This window comes from Arachis stenosperma, chromosome 3 (genome assembly GCF_014773155.1).
Source record: "Arachis stenosperma cultivar V10309 chromosome 3, arast.V10309.gnm1.PFL2, whole genome shotgun sequence".
Classification (NCBI taxonomy): domain Eukaryota; kingdom Viridiplantae; phylum Streptophyta; class Magnoliopsida; order Fabales; family Fabaceae; genus Arachis; species Arachis stenosperma.
This window is the reverse complement of record NC_080379.1, coordinates 74262844-74280395: the sequence shown is the minus strand read 5'-3', so window position 1 is coordinate 74280395 and position 17552 is coordinate 74262844.

Sequence of the window (17552 nt, the reverse complement as noted above, 5' to 3'; positions counted from 1 at the left end):
TGGCATAGAGTTGTGCTCCGCTTTTATGGAGGTGATGCCTTCGGCAAGTGTACCAAATTTGTCGTCAAGTAAAAACTCACAATAGAGTGAGGTCGAATCCCACAGGGATTGACTGATCAAGCAACTTTAATTAGAAGAATGTTCTAGTTGAGCGAATTCAGGATTTGGGTTGAGATTTGCAGAAAATAAAATGGCGGGAATGTAAATGACGGAAAAAGTAAATGCTAGAATTAAAGGGCTGAAAGTAAATAAATGAAAATAAATTGCAGAATTGTAAATGGGAATGGGTGTTTGCTCATAAAAGTAAACGCAGAAATTAAAGAGAATGGGTGAGATCAGAATTGGGGAGTTCATTGGGCGTAGGAGATGTTGCAATTCTCCGGATCAAGTTCATTTTCATCTCTTCCTCAATCAATGCACTCATTGATCTCCTTGGCAATCTTAATTGATTGAATTACAATTTCTTGCAATTCAATCTCTCAAATCTTGATCAATAGCCAATTCCTTGGTCAATTGCTCATGAGAAGAGATGAAGTGTGGTCACTGATTATACCACATGCATTTCCCAAATCAAGTATTGAGAGGATTATAGTCACATATCCATCCAAACCCAATTTGGTCCAGCATGAGAAAGCATTTCTATCTTGATCTCTTCATTCCTCTTTCAAGGCTCAGAAGAGATCCAAGTTTGAATAGTTTCTTTTCCAAGATAACTACTCAATGGGATGAAGATCGAAAGCTTTCAAGTAAAATGAAGAGAAAAGATAGAAGAAGAATAATGAAAACTAGTATTGATCCATCAAATTACAACAGAGCTCCCTAACCCAATGAAAGGGGTTTAGTTGTTCATAGCTCTAGAAAATGAAAACAAAGATGGAGAATACATCCTGGAACTAGAAGAGCAGTAAAATACAGAGAGTAGTGCTATTTTCCAACTTCCAGAACTCCTCAAATAATTCAAAGCTACTCCTATATATACTACTCTTCTCAGCTTCTAGTTGGCTCTTCAAGTCTTGGGCCTTTGGATATTGAGTTTGAAGCAGTTCTCTTCTTCATTTGAGCTTGGCTTCACTTGTAGAGAGAAAGTGTGAAGTGGGCAGAGACTTTAGCTCAGGATGTTAGGGGTGTTAACGTTTAGTGAAAGTATGAGTTCGAGAACGTTAGTGACACTCAACATTGTCACTAACGTTCCAATGTACCCCTTTGCCTCACGTTAGAGCCCACGTTAACTAGGTTAACGTGGCTTCTAACGTGGCCTTGCCAACCTTCGAGAACGTTAGTGACACTTAACATTGTCACTAACGTTCTAGTGTGCCCCTATGTCTCACGTTAGAGTCCCACGTTAACTAGGTTAACGTGGCTTCTAATGTGGCCTTGCCAACCTTCGAGAACGTTAGTGACACTTAACATTGTCACTAACGTTCCAGTGTGCCCCTATGTCTCACGTTAGAGTCCCACGTTAACTAGGTTAACGTGGCTTCTAACGTGGCCATTCTTAGCCATCCCCAACGTTAGTGACAATGTTGAGTGTCACCAACGTTGGCTCATCTTTCACTCATCAACGTTAGCTTCCACGTTAACTGAGTTAATGTGAAAGTTAACGTGGCTCCTTGGGGTTTTGTGGGTGCTTCCAACGTTAGTGATAATGTTGGGTGTCACTAATGTTTTCGACCTACCTTGCCTCTTACATTAGCTCCCACGTTAACCTAACGTGGGAGTTAACGTGGTACATTGCACCTTAGGCCAACGTTAGTGACAATGTTGAGTGTCACTAACATTGGCTTCATTCCCCCTTTTAACGTTAGAGGCCACGTTAACTAAGTTAACGTCGACTCTAACGTGGCCACTTATGATCATTGGCCAACGTTAGTGATAATGTTAAGTGTCATTAACGTTGGCTCAAAGTCCCTTCTTCACGTTAGAGTTCACGTTAACTTAGTTAACGTGACTCTTAACGTGGGCAATGATGGCTTCGAGAGCGTTATTGGCAATCACTTTTCTCATTAACTTTGCAAGTTACCTCCCATTCCACGTTATTGGTAACGTTAATTAGATTAACGTGACTGCTAAGTGGTTTTTCCTTGCTTCCTTTGGTCCTGAAATCAAGTAATAGAGTGCATCAAAGTTCTAGTCCAAGTCATGGGTAATGCAACATAAAATTTGTCACTAAACTCATGCAAAATCCTCATGAAATCATGTAAAATGCACAATGTATGCTTGAATCAAGGTATAAGTGAATATCTACCCAAAACTAGCTTATTTCCTAAGGAAATGCATGAAACTACCCTAAAAACAGTAAAGAAAAGGTCAGTGAAACTGGCCAAGATGTCCTGACATCACAACACTAAACTTAAAGCTTGCTTGTCCCTAAGCAAGTACTGGAACAAGAGAATGTTGAATGGAATGCCAAGAGAAATGAGTCATTCTTATGGAAGTCATGTCACTGATTTTATGGTGGTTTCATGCATAGGAACTTAGGTTCATTCCATTACTGGCTTTCAGACCTTTATCATGTCCTAAAAACACTGGCTTTGCTTACATCCCATGAGACTTTTATTGATCCTTTTATTGTCATTTCAGGGCTTATTTGTGTTCTTCAAGCTAAGTGCTCTGTAAGGGGGCAACTCTTTAAGATAAGCTTTCAGCCAACACTCCCGAACCAGTTGGTTCAAGGTGCTAGGTGTTGAGACACCCCTAAGGACTTACTCCCTCAAGTCTCTCCCCCATACATACACACCACAGGCATCTGGTTCATTTATTTTCCTTCTTGAGACCTTGGTGTCCAGCACCTCTTTGGGTTACTAAATGCTCTGTAGTGAGGGTTACTCTTGATAGTGGATTTTCAGCTGATAATCCCGAGTTAGTTAACCCAAGTTACCAAGTGATAAGGCACCCCTAAGAGCTTATTCATCCAAGTAAATCCCTCACACAGGAACACCACAGACACATGCCTCAAGATTAAAACCATTGGTGCCTAGCCTTATTGCTTACTCTTTTTCTTTTGTTTTTCATTGTTCTTTCCCTTTCTCTTATTAGGATCTTGTTATTGACTTAGTCTCATGGGTATATTCAAAGTATAGTATTCAGGCCAGATAGTTGTCTTCCCACCTTATGGTTGAACCAACTTAGCTAACTTATGATTACACCAAAGACTCATGAATGCACTTCCATATTATGAACTCCACTCTGGTCTTTTTAAAATACAATCATTCTTTTTTCATTTGATTTAAAAGACAAGCATACAATAAGTAAAGATATGATGCAGTAACATAAAGACTAGCAAGCATAGACTTTTTCAACAGAAAACTTAAATTGCATAATTGAAAGTTGTTCAAACTAGTATGGAAGCATGTTCTATTTCATACAAGATCTTCCTTATTTCAAAATGGAAAAAGTGAGACCAAAGATGGAGCTCCACCACCTTTTACTCATGTGGTTGCCCATGCTCTCCTTCTTGCTTGTCCTCTTGGTGTTTTTCTTGAGTGCTTGTGCTCCCACTTCCTTTGCCTTTTCCAAGCAGTTTCTTCCAAAAGCCAGCATCTTCCATCTTCCTCTTTAGTGTGTCCTTCTGCTGTTTCACCTTCCTTTCTTCTTATTCAACAAACTCTTTTTGGACCTCATCATATGTGGGAATGGCATAATGTAGATGATGCATATTGCTGGACATGTAGTTCAACCTGGCCTGAGTGTTTACGTTGAACTCCTCCCTATGTAACTGTTCCGAGGGTAACCTGAAACTGTAGGTCGATCTCGGATGAGATCTTCTGTGCTGGTCGGAGCTGTTGTGTCCGACTTGTTGATGGTGGTCGGAGCCGCCGCGTCCGACCTGTAGATGGTGGCCAGAGCTGCCGCGTCCGACTTGTTGGACTGGTTGCACTGCTGATCCTTCGTCACCGGAGGGTGGGGGGTACCTGCAAGAGACTCCGATGCTTAAGTTAGCATGGGTATTAAACAGGTTTTATGTAGAATCAGAGTATGAGTTATACCTGGGTGCTCCAGTGTATTTATAATGGTGAGATGTGGCCTCCTGTGGATAAGATAAGTTTAGTTATCTTATCTTATCTTTATCTTATCTTTAAGTGAGGTCATCTTTATCTTTAGGGAAACCGCCTTTATCTTTCTGGGCTTTGGCTGCCTTTAAATTGGGTTGTGTTCCTTCGTTTTGGGCCTGCTTTGGGCTCCTTTGGCGATTTGGCCGAGCTCTTTGAAAAGAGGTCAGGTATTTGGCCGAACTCTTTGAAAAGAGGTCGGATAGTCTGACCTAAAGAGGTCGGTCGGCTTGTCGCTAAACATCCCGAGGTCGAACAGCATGACCCAGGGTATGAACAGTGCCCCTGCTTGAGTTCGATCTTTCCATGAAATCGTGCTTTTCAGAGCTTCGATCTCTTTGGAAGTCGTGCTCAAGCATCTGTCTGGCTTTGATTTTTCATTGCTTTGAAATCTTTTGCAGATTTTCTAGAGGTTTGGTACTTCACAGTCCGTCCTCTTTTGAGTAGTAGTGTGGGTTTTCTACCCTTGCCTTCTGGATCACGCCTTGCTTTTGTGTTGACAACCCTCTGCTTTGGTGAAGTTATCCTTGCGGCTTGATATCCGGACTCTTAGTGACTTGTCTGATGACTTTTTAGTGTTCTTTGTATAGAACCTTTTTAGTCTCGGATGACGTACGTAGCCCTGTTTGAGATTGTGCCTTCTTTGAGTGGAGTTGTATCCCTTTTAGCTAAGCACTTTTGAGCTTTAAGGTTTTTTCTTAACCTTTTGGCTTTGTTCTTTTTTTGAGATTGTACTTGCGCCTCTTCTTAGCTGACATTGACCTGTACGACTTTGCCCCTGCTTGAGTTCGATCTTTCCGTGAGATCGTGCTCTCTTTGGGGGAAGTCGTACTCAAGCATCCTGACTTTGGTCGATCTTGAGTAGTTTTATCTTGTGCGAGTTTGGCATTGCCTTTTTTAGTTTGTTGAGAGGTCTTTTCAGCCTTCTTCCGACTTGTTTGTCTTCACTGTTCGGGCTTTTTAGTCATAATCCAACAACTTTTTAGGTATAGTTCCTGATGGGAAACCTTTTATAGTCTGTTTGGATGACTTTTTAGCGCCGTTTTGATTTGTGCTTTTGCCTTTTAAGTAGTGTCTTTTTTTTTTAAGACTTCGTACCTTTTAGCAAAGCATTCCTGGCATTCCTCTGGCCGTTGCGAGATGTCTTTGTCCCCTTTGTGGATCTTTGTAGAGTGTCGGTATTTTGTTGTCCGACCTCTTTTGATCACTGCCGGTTTTGTCCATTTTCTGTTTGGTTGAGGTGGTCCTTTGGGGCTAACTTGTCCGACGACTTTTTAGTGTTCTTTGGTAGAACCTTTTTAGTTGGTCTGAACAATTTTGATAGCCTTGTTATGGAGCCGTGGCTTTTTGGGCAAAGCTATGTCCCTTTTAGCGCACGCTTTTCGTTGGTCCAATTTCTCGTGTCGACGAGCTGTAGCTTTCGTTGGTCCGACTTCTTGTCGGTCCAAGCTGTGGTTTTCGTTGGTCCGACTTCTTCTTGTCGGTCCAAGCTGTAGCTTTTGTTGGTCCGACTTTTTCTTGTTGTTCCAAGCTGTAGTTTTGGGCCGACTTCTTCATGTCGGTCGCTTCTAAGTTATTTCTAGTAATCCTCTTTATTGGACCTCTGTCAGGTCTCTTTCAGGGATTACTTTTTATAACTTTTTGTTTATGGGACGACTTCTTTTACGTCAGTCCCTTCTCCAAGTTATTTTTGTAATCCTCTTTCTTGGACCTTTGTCAGATCTCTTTCAGGGATTACTTTTATAACTTGTCCGTTGTAGGAGACCGACTTCTTTATGTCGATCTCTTCTAAGTTATTTCATAATCCTCTTTCTTGGACCTTTGCCAGGTCTCTTTCAGGGATTACTTTTATAACTTATTTTTGTAGGAAACCGACTTCGTTAGGACTTGTGGGAGCTCTTCAGCCCAAGCTCCCTTTGTGTCCTTTAGTCTCCGTTTTAACCTAGCTAGTATGACTTTGTTGGCAGCTTCTGCTTGTCCATTGGCTTGTGGGTGTTCTACGGATGTGAATTGGTGCTTTATTTTCAAGTTAGCCACTCTTTTCTTGAAACCTGTGTCCGTGAATTGAGTGTCATTGTTTGTGGTGATGGAGTAAGAAACCCCAAACCTTGTAATAATGTTCTTGTACAAGAATTTCTGACTTCTTTGAGCAGTGGCATTAGCTAGGGGCTCTGCCTCAATCCATTTTGTGAAGTAATCCACCCCTACAATGAGGAACTTGACTTGTCCCGATCCTTGGAAAAATAGTCCGAGGAGGTCGAGTCACCTCTTTGCGAACGGCCAAGGTGATGTTACACTGATGGGCTCCTCTGGTGGGGCAATGTGGAAGTTGGCATGCTTTTTGATGTAAAGCTTTGACTTTGTATTTGGGTTTTTGCTCTGTTGTTGCCTCCAAAGGGTGCCCTTGGACTTTTGTGTGAGTCCTGGGGTTTCCCTTTTACTGCCACGTCTGTCACTTTATGTTTTACTGTTATTGTCCGAGTTGTTTCCTTATTTGCCCGAGTTGTTTGGTAGTAATTCCATAGTCGACCTATGTCTTTGAGATGTCTACTAAGATCCCGGACAGCGTGTCTGATTAGCTGGATTTCATAGTTTAAATGCGTGTTACTGTGGCTGACCCTGAGTACATCCCTTATACCGCCTTCGAGACCGATTTGTTGTGGTCTTGTAATGTAGCTCGGATGAGGCTTCTGTTATTGCCCCTTGGTTAGCTAGTTTTGAAAATGCGTCAGCTTGGGCATTCTGCTCTCAAGGTATGTGTCGGACCTCATATCCCCGAATTGTCTGAGCTATTTTCTGTTTTTGTCCAGAGTCCCCCGAATTCTCCGAGATGTTCTCTGGTTTTGTCCAAGGTCTCCCGAATTATCCAAGCTGTCCTCTGTAGGATTCTTCCAGCTAAGTTTGTTTTCTGCAGGATGCCCTTTATTGGCTGGTTGGTTGGAACTCTGATAGTGTGAGCTTGAAAGTATGGGTGGAGTCGTCGAGAGGTGAGTATGAGGGTGTAGGCGAACTTTTTCTATCTGTTGATAGGTTAGTTCGGTCCCTTGTAAAGCTTTGCTGATGAAGTAGACGGGTTGTTTCCCACTTTCGTCTTCTCTGACTAGTGCTGAGGCTATTGCCTGACTTCCCACTGCGAGGTATAATGAGTTCTTCACTTTCCCGTGGTCTGGAAAGGATGGGTGGTTGCCCCAAGAATTTTGAAATCTCGGAAGGCTTGTTCGTACTTCGTTGTCCTTTTCAACTCGTCCGACCTCCTTGGTGTGAGGTGGACGTTCAACTCGTCCGACCTCTTTGGTGTGAGGTAGATTTTTAACTCGTTCGACCTCTTTGGTATGAGGTGGACCTTCAACTCGTCCGACCTCTTGGTTGTGAGGTGGACCTTCAACTTGTCCGACCTCTTTGGTGTGAGGTGGACCTTCAATTCGCCCGACATCTTCGGTGTGAGGTGGACCTTCAACTTGTCCGACCTCTTTGGTGTGAGGTGGAGCTTAAACTCGCCCGACATCTTCAGTGTGAGGTGGACCTTCAAAATATCCGACCTCTTTGGTGTGAGGTAGACCTTAACTCGCCCGACCTCTTCGGTGTGAGGTGGACCTTCACCTTGTCCGACCTCTTTGTTGTGAGATGGACCTTCAACTTGTCCGACCTCTTTGCTGTGAGGTGGATTTTAACTTGTCCGACCTCTTTGTTGTGAGGTGGACCTTAACTCGCCCGACTTCTTCCGTGTGAGGTGGACCTTCACCTCGTCCGACCTCTTTGTTGTGAGGTGGACCTTCAACTTGTCCGATTCTTTGTTATGAGGTGGGCCTTCAACTCGTCCGACCTCTTTCTCCTTTTTGCTTTTGATTGGGCGAGGTGGTGGGATCTTCTCTGATTGATCTTCTCTTTTCTTGGACTCTTTATCCTTGTCCCGTGGTGGGTTAGGAGAATTCGGTTTTTTAGCTTTCTCCTAGTCGAGAGTTCTCTTCCATGTTGATGTATTTCTGTTCCCGTTCCTGTACCTCGTTCAGAGATGTTGGGTGCTTCTTGGATATTGAGTGACTGAGAGGTCCTTCTCTTAGGCCATTGATGAGTCCCATGATGGCCGCTTTTGTTGGAAGACTTTGTATGTCAGGGCATGCGTTGTTGAATCTTTCCATGTAGCTGTGAAGGCTTTTCTGATCTCCTTGTTTAATTCCCAGCAAGCTTGAAGTGTGTTTGGCTTTATCCTTCTGGATGGAGAACCTGGCGAGGAATCTTCTTAACAAGGTCGTCAAACTTGTGATGGATCTTGGAGATAAACTGTCGAAGCACCATATTGCTGTCTTCGTTAGAGTAGTCGGGAAGACTTTGCATCGAATGGCGTCCGATGTGTCGGTGAGGTACATTCTTCTGAAATTACTGAGATGATGGCTTGGATCCAATGTGCCGCCGTACGGGATCATGTCGGGAGCCTTGAAGTCCTTTGGGACTTTAGCTTTCATGATATCTTTGGTGAATGGGTCTTGATCTTTGTAGGGGCTGTCTTCGTGACCGGATCGAGTTGTTTTGGCCTTGAGATCTGCTTCGAGTTTTAGGAGCTTGTCCTTTAACTCGTGGCATCACCTAACTTCCCTTCGTAAGTCTCTCTCAGCTTCTTGTTGATGTTTCACCTTTTTTTCGAGTTGCTTTAAGCGATCTTGAAGTGCCTCCATAGCCTCCTCTTTTGGCGAATTCTCGCCTTTGGTGGGTTGAAGAGTATCTTTTGGTGTAGTATCCGCGTCTTTGTGCGGTGTTCTATCCTCTAGATCTGAATCATGGTCGTTGTCATGGTTGTCCGCCATGGTGATGGGATGACTTCCAGGTTCCCCGGCAACGGCGCCAATGTTCCGAGGGTAACCTGAAACTGTAGGTCGATCTCGGATGAGATCTTCTGTGCTGGTCGGAGCTGTTGTGTCCGACTTGTTGATGGTGGTCGGAGCCGCCGCGTCCGACCTGTAGATGGTGGCCAGAGCTGCCGCGTCCGACTTGTTGGACTGGTTGCACTGCTGATCCTTCGTCACCGGAGGGTGGGGGGTACCTGCAAGAGACTCCGATGCTTAAGTTAGCATGGGTATTAAACAGGTTTTATGTAGAATCAGAGTATGAGTTATACCTGGGTGCTCCAGTGTATTTATAATGGTGAGATGTGGCCTCCTGTGGATAAGATAAGTTTAGTTATCTTATCTTATCTTTATCTTATCTTTAAGTGAGGTCATCTTTATCTTTAGGGAAACCGCCTTTATCTTTCTGGGCTTTGGCTGCCTTTAGATTGGGTTGTGTTCCTTCGTTTTGGGCCTGCTTTGGGCTCCTTTGGCGATTTGGCCGAGCTCTTTGAAAAGAGGTCGGGTATTTGGCCGAGCTCTTTGAAAAGAGGTCGGATAGTCTGACCTAAAGAGGTCGGTCGGCTTGTCGCTAAACATCCCGAGGTCGGACAGCATGACCCAGGGTATGAACAGTAACTGCCTTCCTTCATTCAGCACATTGAACTCATTGAATGATTTCATTTAAGCTAGTTGTCGCTGGTTGAGTTCTTGAAGACGTTTATCTTGACGCTCTTGCCTCTCAGTAACTTGGTGGATCGCTTGAGTGAGTTGGGAGTATTGCTCCTGTTGCTGCTCCATGTGTTGTTTCTGTCACTCTTCTTGTTGTCTCATCCGGTTGGACTGAATGTGAAGTATTTGCTCTTGTCCCTCCATTTGTCTCATTCCCAAATCCTCAATGGCTCTTAGAAGGTGAGTCATATTTAAGTTGGCTGGGTCATAATTCTCTTCTTGTTGATATTCCTCCTGATGATATTCTTCTTGATGAGTTCCTTCCTTAGCTTTTCGCTTTCCTATATGTGGCCTTCTTTGTTGCTGAGCAGGTGTGGTATAGACCAATCACTCGAGTGTAACTGGCCTCCCTGGGTTCACCCAGTCTGGATTGCTGTCCTCAAATACTACCTTGGCCTTGTTGCACAACCTGAGAATAGTGCTAGGGTACCAGAGCCTGGCACCTGAATCAGCCTTCTCAGCTGAATCTTGAATCCCCTCAGCGATGAGTTCATGCACATTGATCTCCCCACCCTGTACTAAGCAATGCACCATAGTAGCTCGATTGATGTTTACCTCTGAATTATTTGCAGCTGGTAGAATGGACCTCCTTACGAGTTCAAACCACCCTTTGGCTTCAGGGCTAAGGTCTCCCCTCTTGATGAACTTAGGTCTCCTATCTGCGTACCTCTCCCAATAAGCTGCTATAACACAGATGTCCATCACTATCTCTGTGAGCTCATCATTGTCAGGGCTTTTACTTATCCTTTCCTGATAGCTGGTGATGAGCGGATAATTTGTACGCTTTTTGGCATTGTTTTTAGTATGTTTTTAGTACCTTTTAGTTAGTTTTTAGTATATTTTTATTAGTTTTTAATTAAAATTCACTTTTCTGGACTTTACTATGAGTTTGTGTGTTTTTCTGTGATTTCAGGTATTTTCTGACTGAAATTGAGGGTCCTGAGCAAAAATCTGATCCAGAGACCAAAAAGGACTGCAGATGTTGTTGGATTCTGACCTCCCTGCACTCGAAGTGGATTTTCTGGAGCTACAGAAGCCCAATTGGCGCGTTCTCAACGGCGTTGGAAAGTAGACATCCTGGGCTTTCCAGCAATATATGATAGTCCATACTTTGCCCAAGATTTGATGGCCCAAACCGGCGTAGCAATCCGGCCTCAGAAATCCCAGCGTTAAACGCCGGAACTGGCATAAAACTTGGAGTTAAACGCCCAAACTGGCATGAAAGCTGGCGTTTAACTCCAGAAAAGGTCTCTACACGAAATTACTTCATTGCTCAGCCCAAGCACACACCAAGTGGGCCCGGAAGTGGATTTTTCTGTCATTTACTCATTTCTGTAAAACCTTAGGTGACTAGTCTACTATTAATAGGATCTTTTGACATTGTATTAGGACCTTATGACCTCATGACATTTTTACACGTTTCTTTGTGTACATTCCACGGCATGAGTCTCTAAACCCCATGGTTGGGGGTGAGGAGCTCTGCTGTGTCTTGATGGATTAATGCAATTACTACTGTTTCTTATTCAATCATGCTTGCTTCGATTCTAAGATATCACTTGTTCTTAACCCGGATGAATGTGATGATCCGTGACACTCATCATCATTCTCAACTATGAACATGTGCCTGACAACCACCTCTGTTCTATCTTAGATTGAGTAGATATCTCTTGGGTTCTTTAATCGGAATCTTCGTAGTATAAGCTAGAACTGATGGCGGCATTCAAGAGAATCCGGAAGGTCTAAACCTTGTCTGTGGTATTCTGAGTAGGATTCAATGACTGAATGACTGTGACGTGCTTCAAACTCCTGAAGGCGGGGCGTTAGTGACAGACGCAAAAGAATCACTGGATTCTATTCCGGCCTGATTGAGAACCGACAGATGGATAGCCGTGCCGTGACAGGGTGCGTTGAACATTTCCAATGAGAGGATGGGAGGTAGCCACTGACAATGGTGAAACCCTACATACAGCTTGCCATGGAAGGAGCCTTGTGTGTTTGATGAAGAAGACAGTAGGAAAGCAGAGATTCAGAAGATGGAGCATCTCCAAACCTCAACCTATTCTCCATTACTGCAAAACAAGTAACAATTTCATGTTCTTTTGCTTTTTACAATCAATCCTGATAATTTCTGATATCCTGACTAAGATTTACAAGATAACCATAGCTTGCTTCAAGCCGACAATCTCCGTGGGATCGACCCTTGCTCACGCAAGGTATTACTTGGACGACCCAGTGCACTTGCTGGTTAGTTGTGCGGGATTGCAAAAGTGTGATTGCAATTTCGTGCACCAAGTTTTTGGCGCCGTTGCCGGGGATTGTTCGAGTTAGGACAACTGACGGCTTATCTTGTTGCTTAGATTAGGAATATTTTTGTTGTTTTAGAGTCTTTTAGTTGAGTCTAGTTTCATATTCTAAGTTTGGTGTCAATTGCATGCTTTTATTTTTCTTTTAAAATTTTCGTTTTTGCATATTCTTAGTCCCTTTTTGATTCATAAAAATTCTAAGTTTGGTGTCCTCTTTGTGTTTTTCCTTTAAAAATTTTCGAAAAAATTAGTGTTTGATTTCTAAAAATTTTAAGTTTGGTGTCTTTTTGTGTTTTTCTCTTTCCTCTTATCAAAAATCAAATCTTTTTCATAAAAATTTTTCAATCATATCTTTTTAATTGCTGTTTTCAAAATCTTCTCTTTTACTAATCGATTCAGTTCTCAATTTGCTTTGATTTCATTTCCCTTTTGATTTTCGAATTTTTTTTATTTTATTTCATTTTAATTTTTTTTCGGATTTTTCAAAAAAAAATAATAAAAATAAACAAAATTCATCTCTTTGCAATCATTATCATTTCCCTTTTGTCCATTATGGACTTAAGTGGAATTAATCAGTCCAAGAGGACTCTGGGGTCATATGCTAACCCCATTACAGCTGCATATGGGAGTAGCATCTGTACACCTCCCATCAAAGCAAGCAGCTTTGAGCTAAATCCTCAACTCATTATCATAGTGCAGCAAAATTGCCAGTATTCCGGTCTTCCACAGGAAGAACCTACTGAGTTTCTGGCACAGTTCTTACAAATTGCTGACATAGTACATGATAAAGAGGTGGATCAGGATGTCTACAGACTATTACTGTTTCCATTTGCTGTAAAAGATCAAGCTAAAAGGTGGTTGAATAACCAACCTACAGCAAGCATAAAGACATGGAAACAGTTGTCAGACAAATTCCTGAATCATTTTTACCCTCCAAAGAGGATGACACAGCTAAGGCTGGACATCCAAGGCTTTAAACAAGAGGATAATGAATCCCTTTATAATGCCTGGGAGAGGTATAGGGGTATGCTTAGAAAATGTCCCTCTGAAATGTTTTCAGAGTGGGTACAGTTAGACATTTTCTACTATGGGCTTACAGAAAAAGCTCAGATGTCTTTAGACCACTCAGCTGGTGGATCTATACACATGAGGAAGACAGTTGAAGAAGCTCAAGAGCTTATAGACACTGTTGCTAGAAACCAATACCTATATTCTAGCAATGAGTTCGTTCCAAAGGAGGAAGTCATGGCATTAGTCACTGATCCTAATCCTCAAGAACGGATGAATGAGCTTAATCAACAACTACTCCTGATGACAGAACAGTTAGCAGAATTTAAGGAGATGCTCCATGAAACTAAAGTTGCTAATAAGAGCATAGAATTGCAGTTAAATCAAGCAAAACAGCAAATATCTAAACAGATAACAGAAGAATGTCAAGCAGTTCAATTGAGGAGTGGGAAGACCTTGAATAACACTGCTCAAAAGAACAAAAAGCCAAACAAGGAACAATTGACAGAGGACAAGCACACTACTGTTCAAAATCTCTCTGAGGACAGTAAGGGCCCAGAGAGGAATGTCATTGGCGTTCAAACGCCAGAAAGGGAAGGAAAGCTGGCGTTAAACGCCCATTCCTTGCCCAATTCTGGCGTTCAAACGCCAGAAAAGGAAGAGAAGTTGGCGTTTAACGCCCAAACTTCACCCTTTCCTGGCGTTCAAACGCCAAGGGAAGATCAGACACCTGAGAGTGCTGATAATTATCCCTCTAACAAGGCTTCTTCAACCACTTCTGTAAGGAATAAACCTGCAGCATCTAAGGTTGAAGAATATCAAGCCAAGATGCCTTATCCTCAGAAACTCCGCAAAGCGGAACAGGATAAGCAGTTTGCCCGCTTTGCAGACTATCTAAGGACTCTTGAGATAAAGATTCCGTTTGCAGAGGCACTTGAGCAAATACCTTCTTATGCTAAATTCATGAAAGAAATTTTAAGCCATAAGAAGGATTGGAGAGAAACTGAAAAGGTGTTTCTCACTGAAGAATGCAGTGCAGTCATTCTAAAAAGCTTACCAGAAAAGCTTCAAGATCCTGGAAGCTTTCTGATACCGTGCACATTAGAAGGCACTTGCACCAAGACAGCCCTATGTGATCTTGGAGCAAGCATCAATCTAATACCTGCATCCACTATCAGAAAGCTTGGGTTGATTGGAGAAGTCAAACCAACCAGGATATGCCTCCAACTTGCTGATGGCTCCATTAAACACCCATCAGGCATAATAGAGGACGTGATTGTCAAGGTTGGGCCATTCGCCTTTCCAACTGACTTTGTGGTGCTGGAAATGGAGGAGCACAAGAGTGCAACTCTCATTCTAGGAAGACCTTTCCTAGCAACTGGACGAACTCTCATTGATGTACAAAAGGGGGAAGTAACCTTGAGAGTCAATGAGGATGAGTTCAAGTTGAATGCTGTAAAAGCTATGCAGCATCCAGACACACCAAATGACTGCATGGGCGCTGACATTATTGACTCTCTGGTAGAAGAGATCAATATGGCTGAAAGCCTAGAATCAGAGCTTGAAGACATCTTCAAAGATGCTCAACCTGATCAAGAATAACTAGAGGAAGCAAAGGAATTTTCGAAAATTCCTCAGGAAGAGGATAAGCCTCCTAAGCCTGAACTCAAACCACTACCACCATCCCTGAAATATGCATTTCTGGGAGAGGGTGACACTTTTCCAGTGATTATAAGCTCTGCTTTAAATTCACAGGAAGAGGAAGCACTGATTCAAGTGCTAAGGACACACAAGACAGCTCTTGGGTGGTCCATAAGTGATCTTAAGGGCATTAGCCCAGCTAGATGCATGCATAAGATCCTGTTGGAGGATAATGCCAAACCTGTGGTCCAACCACAGAGGAGGCTAAATCCAGCCATGAAGGAGGTGGTGCAGAAAGAGGTCACTAAATTATTAGAGGCTGGGATTATTTATCCTATTTCTGATAGCCCCTGGGTGAGCCCTGTCCAAGTTGTTCCCAAAAAGGGACGCATGACAGTGGTCCATAATGAAAAAAATGAACTGGTTCCTACAAGGACAGTCACAGGATGGCGCATGTGTATTGATTACAGAAGGCTCAATACAGCCACCAGAAAGGATCATTTTCCTTTACCATTCATAGACCAAATGCTAGAAAGACTAGCTGGTCATGATTACTACTGCTTTTTGGATGGCTATTCAGGCTACAACCAAATTGCAGTAGATCCTCAGGACCAAGAGAAAACAGCATTTACTTGCCCTTCTGGCGTGTTTGCTTACAGAAGGATGCCTTTTGGTCTGTGCAATGCACCTGCAACCTTTCAGAGGTGCATGCTCTCTATCTTCTCAGATATGGTAGAGAAATTTCTGGAAGTCTTCATGGACGACTTCTCAGTGTATGGAGACTCATTTAGCTCCTGTCTTAACCACTTATCACTTGTCCTGAAAAGATGCCAAGAGACTAACCTGGTTTTAAATTGGGAGAAATGTCACTTTATGGTGACTGAAGGAACTGTCCTTGGGCACTGTTCATACCCTGACCGGGCTCCTCCAAACTCGGTCAGTTTATAAAAGGTCCGACCTCGCCCTAAGGCTCACACCTAAAGGTCGGACCTCGGACGAATAAAGCAAGGGAAGGCCCATCAAAAGGAACGCAGCCCAAACCTAAAGGCCGAAAAGGCCTAGCAAAGGCGGTTCCACAAAGATAGGGATAAAACTCCCGAAAGATAAGATAAGATAAGAATATCTTATCCAGGGAAGATCACGGCCAACTACTATAAATACACTGGAGCACCCAGGTATGGCATTCATTCCACATTCTACACATATCTGCTTGGACCCATGCTAACTTAAGCATCGGAGTGTCATTGCAGGTACAACCACCAACCAGTCCGCATATCAAAGCTCGGGTCCCTGAACCCCCACCTCGGGCCTTTCCAGACGACCGAGCTACACGTTTCAGGTAACCCTCGGAACATTGGCGCCGTTGCCGGGGATGGATCTGGAAGTCATCCCTCTATCATGGCGGACGACCCTCTCAACAATGACCACGCTGCATCTGAACAAGAGGACGAAATTGACACCGGAGAACGACCGGACAGCCCTTTATCACCACGCACTCCAGGAGGAAACAAACAGAATCGCCCAAAGACATCACTCCCAAACAAAGATCCACAAAGTTCCGAAAAAGAGAAGAACTCGGAGATTCTAGAAACAGTCCGGGCACAACAAGACCGACTGAAACAACTCGAAGAGGACATAAAGAAGCAGAAAGAAACTGAACAAGATCTGAGAAGGGAGACCCGAAAGCGCAGAGAATTAGAAGAAAAACTGCGGAAAATAGAGGCCAACCTGAAAGACCGAACAGAACGCGGCACCACCCCCGAAGGCAACCATGATCCCTTCACGCGAGAGATCATGAAGGAGAAGGTACCGCGAAACTTCAAACCACCCGATATGGATCTCTACGACGGCACCACCGATCCAAGTCACCACCTCAGCAACTTCAGAAGCAGAATGTACCTAGTCGACGCCTCCGACGCGATTCGGTGCAAAGCCTTCCCCACCACTCTCACCAGGTCAGCCATGAAGTGGTTCGATAACCTGCCACCCATATCAATCACCAGCTTCGAAGACCTAACCAAGAAATTCCTAACAAGGTTCTCTATTCAAAAGGACAAGACAAAACATGCCCCCAGTCTACTCGGGATCAAGCAAGGTAACCAAGAAACTCTCTGAGAATACATGGAGCGATTCAACAAAGCCTGCCTGGACATACAACACTTGCCCACTGAAGCAGCCATCATGGGACTAGCAAACGGCCTAAAAGAGGGACCGTTTAGCCAATCCCTATCCAAACGATACCCGACCTCCCTATACGAGGTGCAGGAGCGGGCAGAAAAATATATCAACATGGAGGAAACCTCCCAGCTAAGAGACTCTTCTAGGAAGGAATCAACCTACCCACTCCGAGATCGGGATCGGGAACAGAAGAAAAAAGAAGACCCCAACTCGGACAAGCCACGGAAGTACCACAACTACACCCCCCTCCGGGTCTCCCTGGTAGACGTCTACAGAGAAGTATGCCACACCGAAAAGATCCCACCGCCCTGACTGCTAAAACACAAGAGAGCGGGAAGAGATCGGTCCGAATACTGTGAATATCACAAGCTCTACGGTCATTCTACTAACGACTGCTATGACCTAAAAAATGTTATAGAAAAGCTGGCCAGAGAAGGAAAACTCGACAGATACATAGCAGAGAAAGGAGAAGAGACCAGGAAGAGAAGGCGGGGAGATAATGAAGGTCAGGCCGAACAAACCCCGCGAACCCCTGAAAGACACGTTCACATGATAAATGGAGGTTTTGCAGGCGGAGGAACATCCAGATCCTCGCGAAAAAGACACCTCAAAGAAGTCTATCATGTCCGAGAAGACAGTCCCCTGCCCGAGTTACCTACTATCTCATTTACCCGAGAAGATGCTCAAGGGATAATTCCCGGGCACGACGATCCAATGGTAGTCACCATTATCCTAGCAAACGCCAACTTACATCGAACCCTGATTGACCAGGGAAGCTCAGCAGATATCCTGTTCAAAACGGCATTCGACAAGCTCGGACT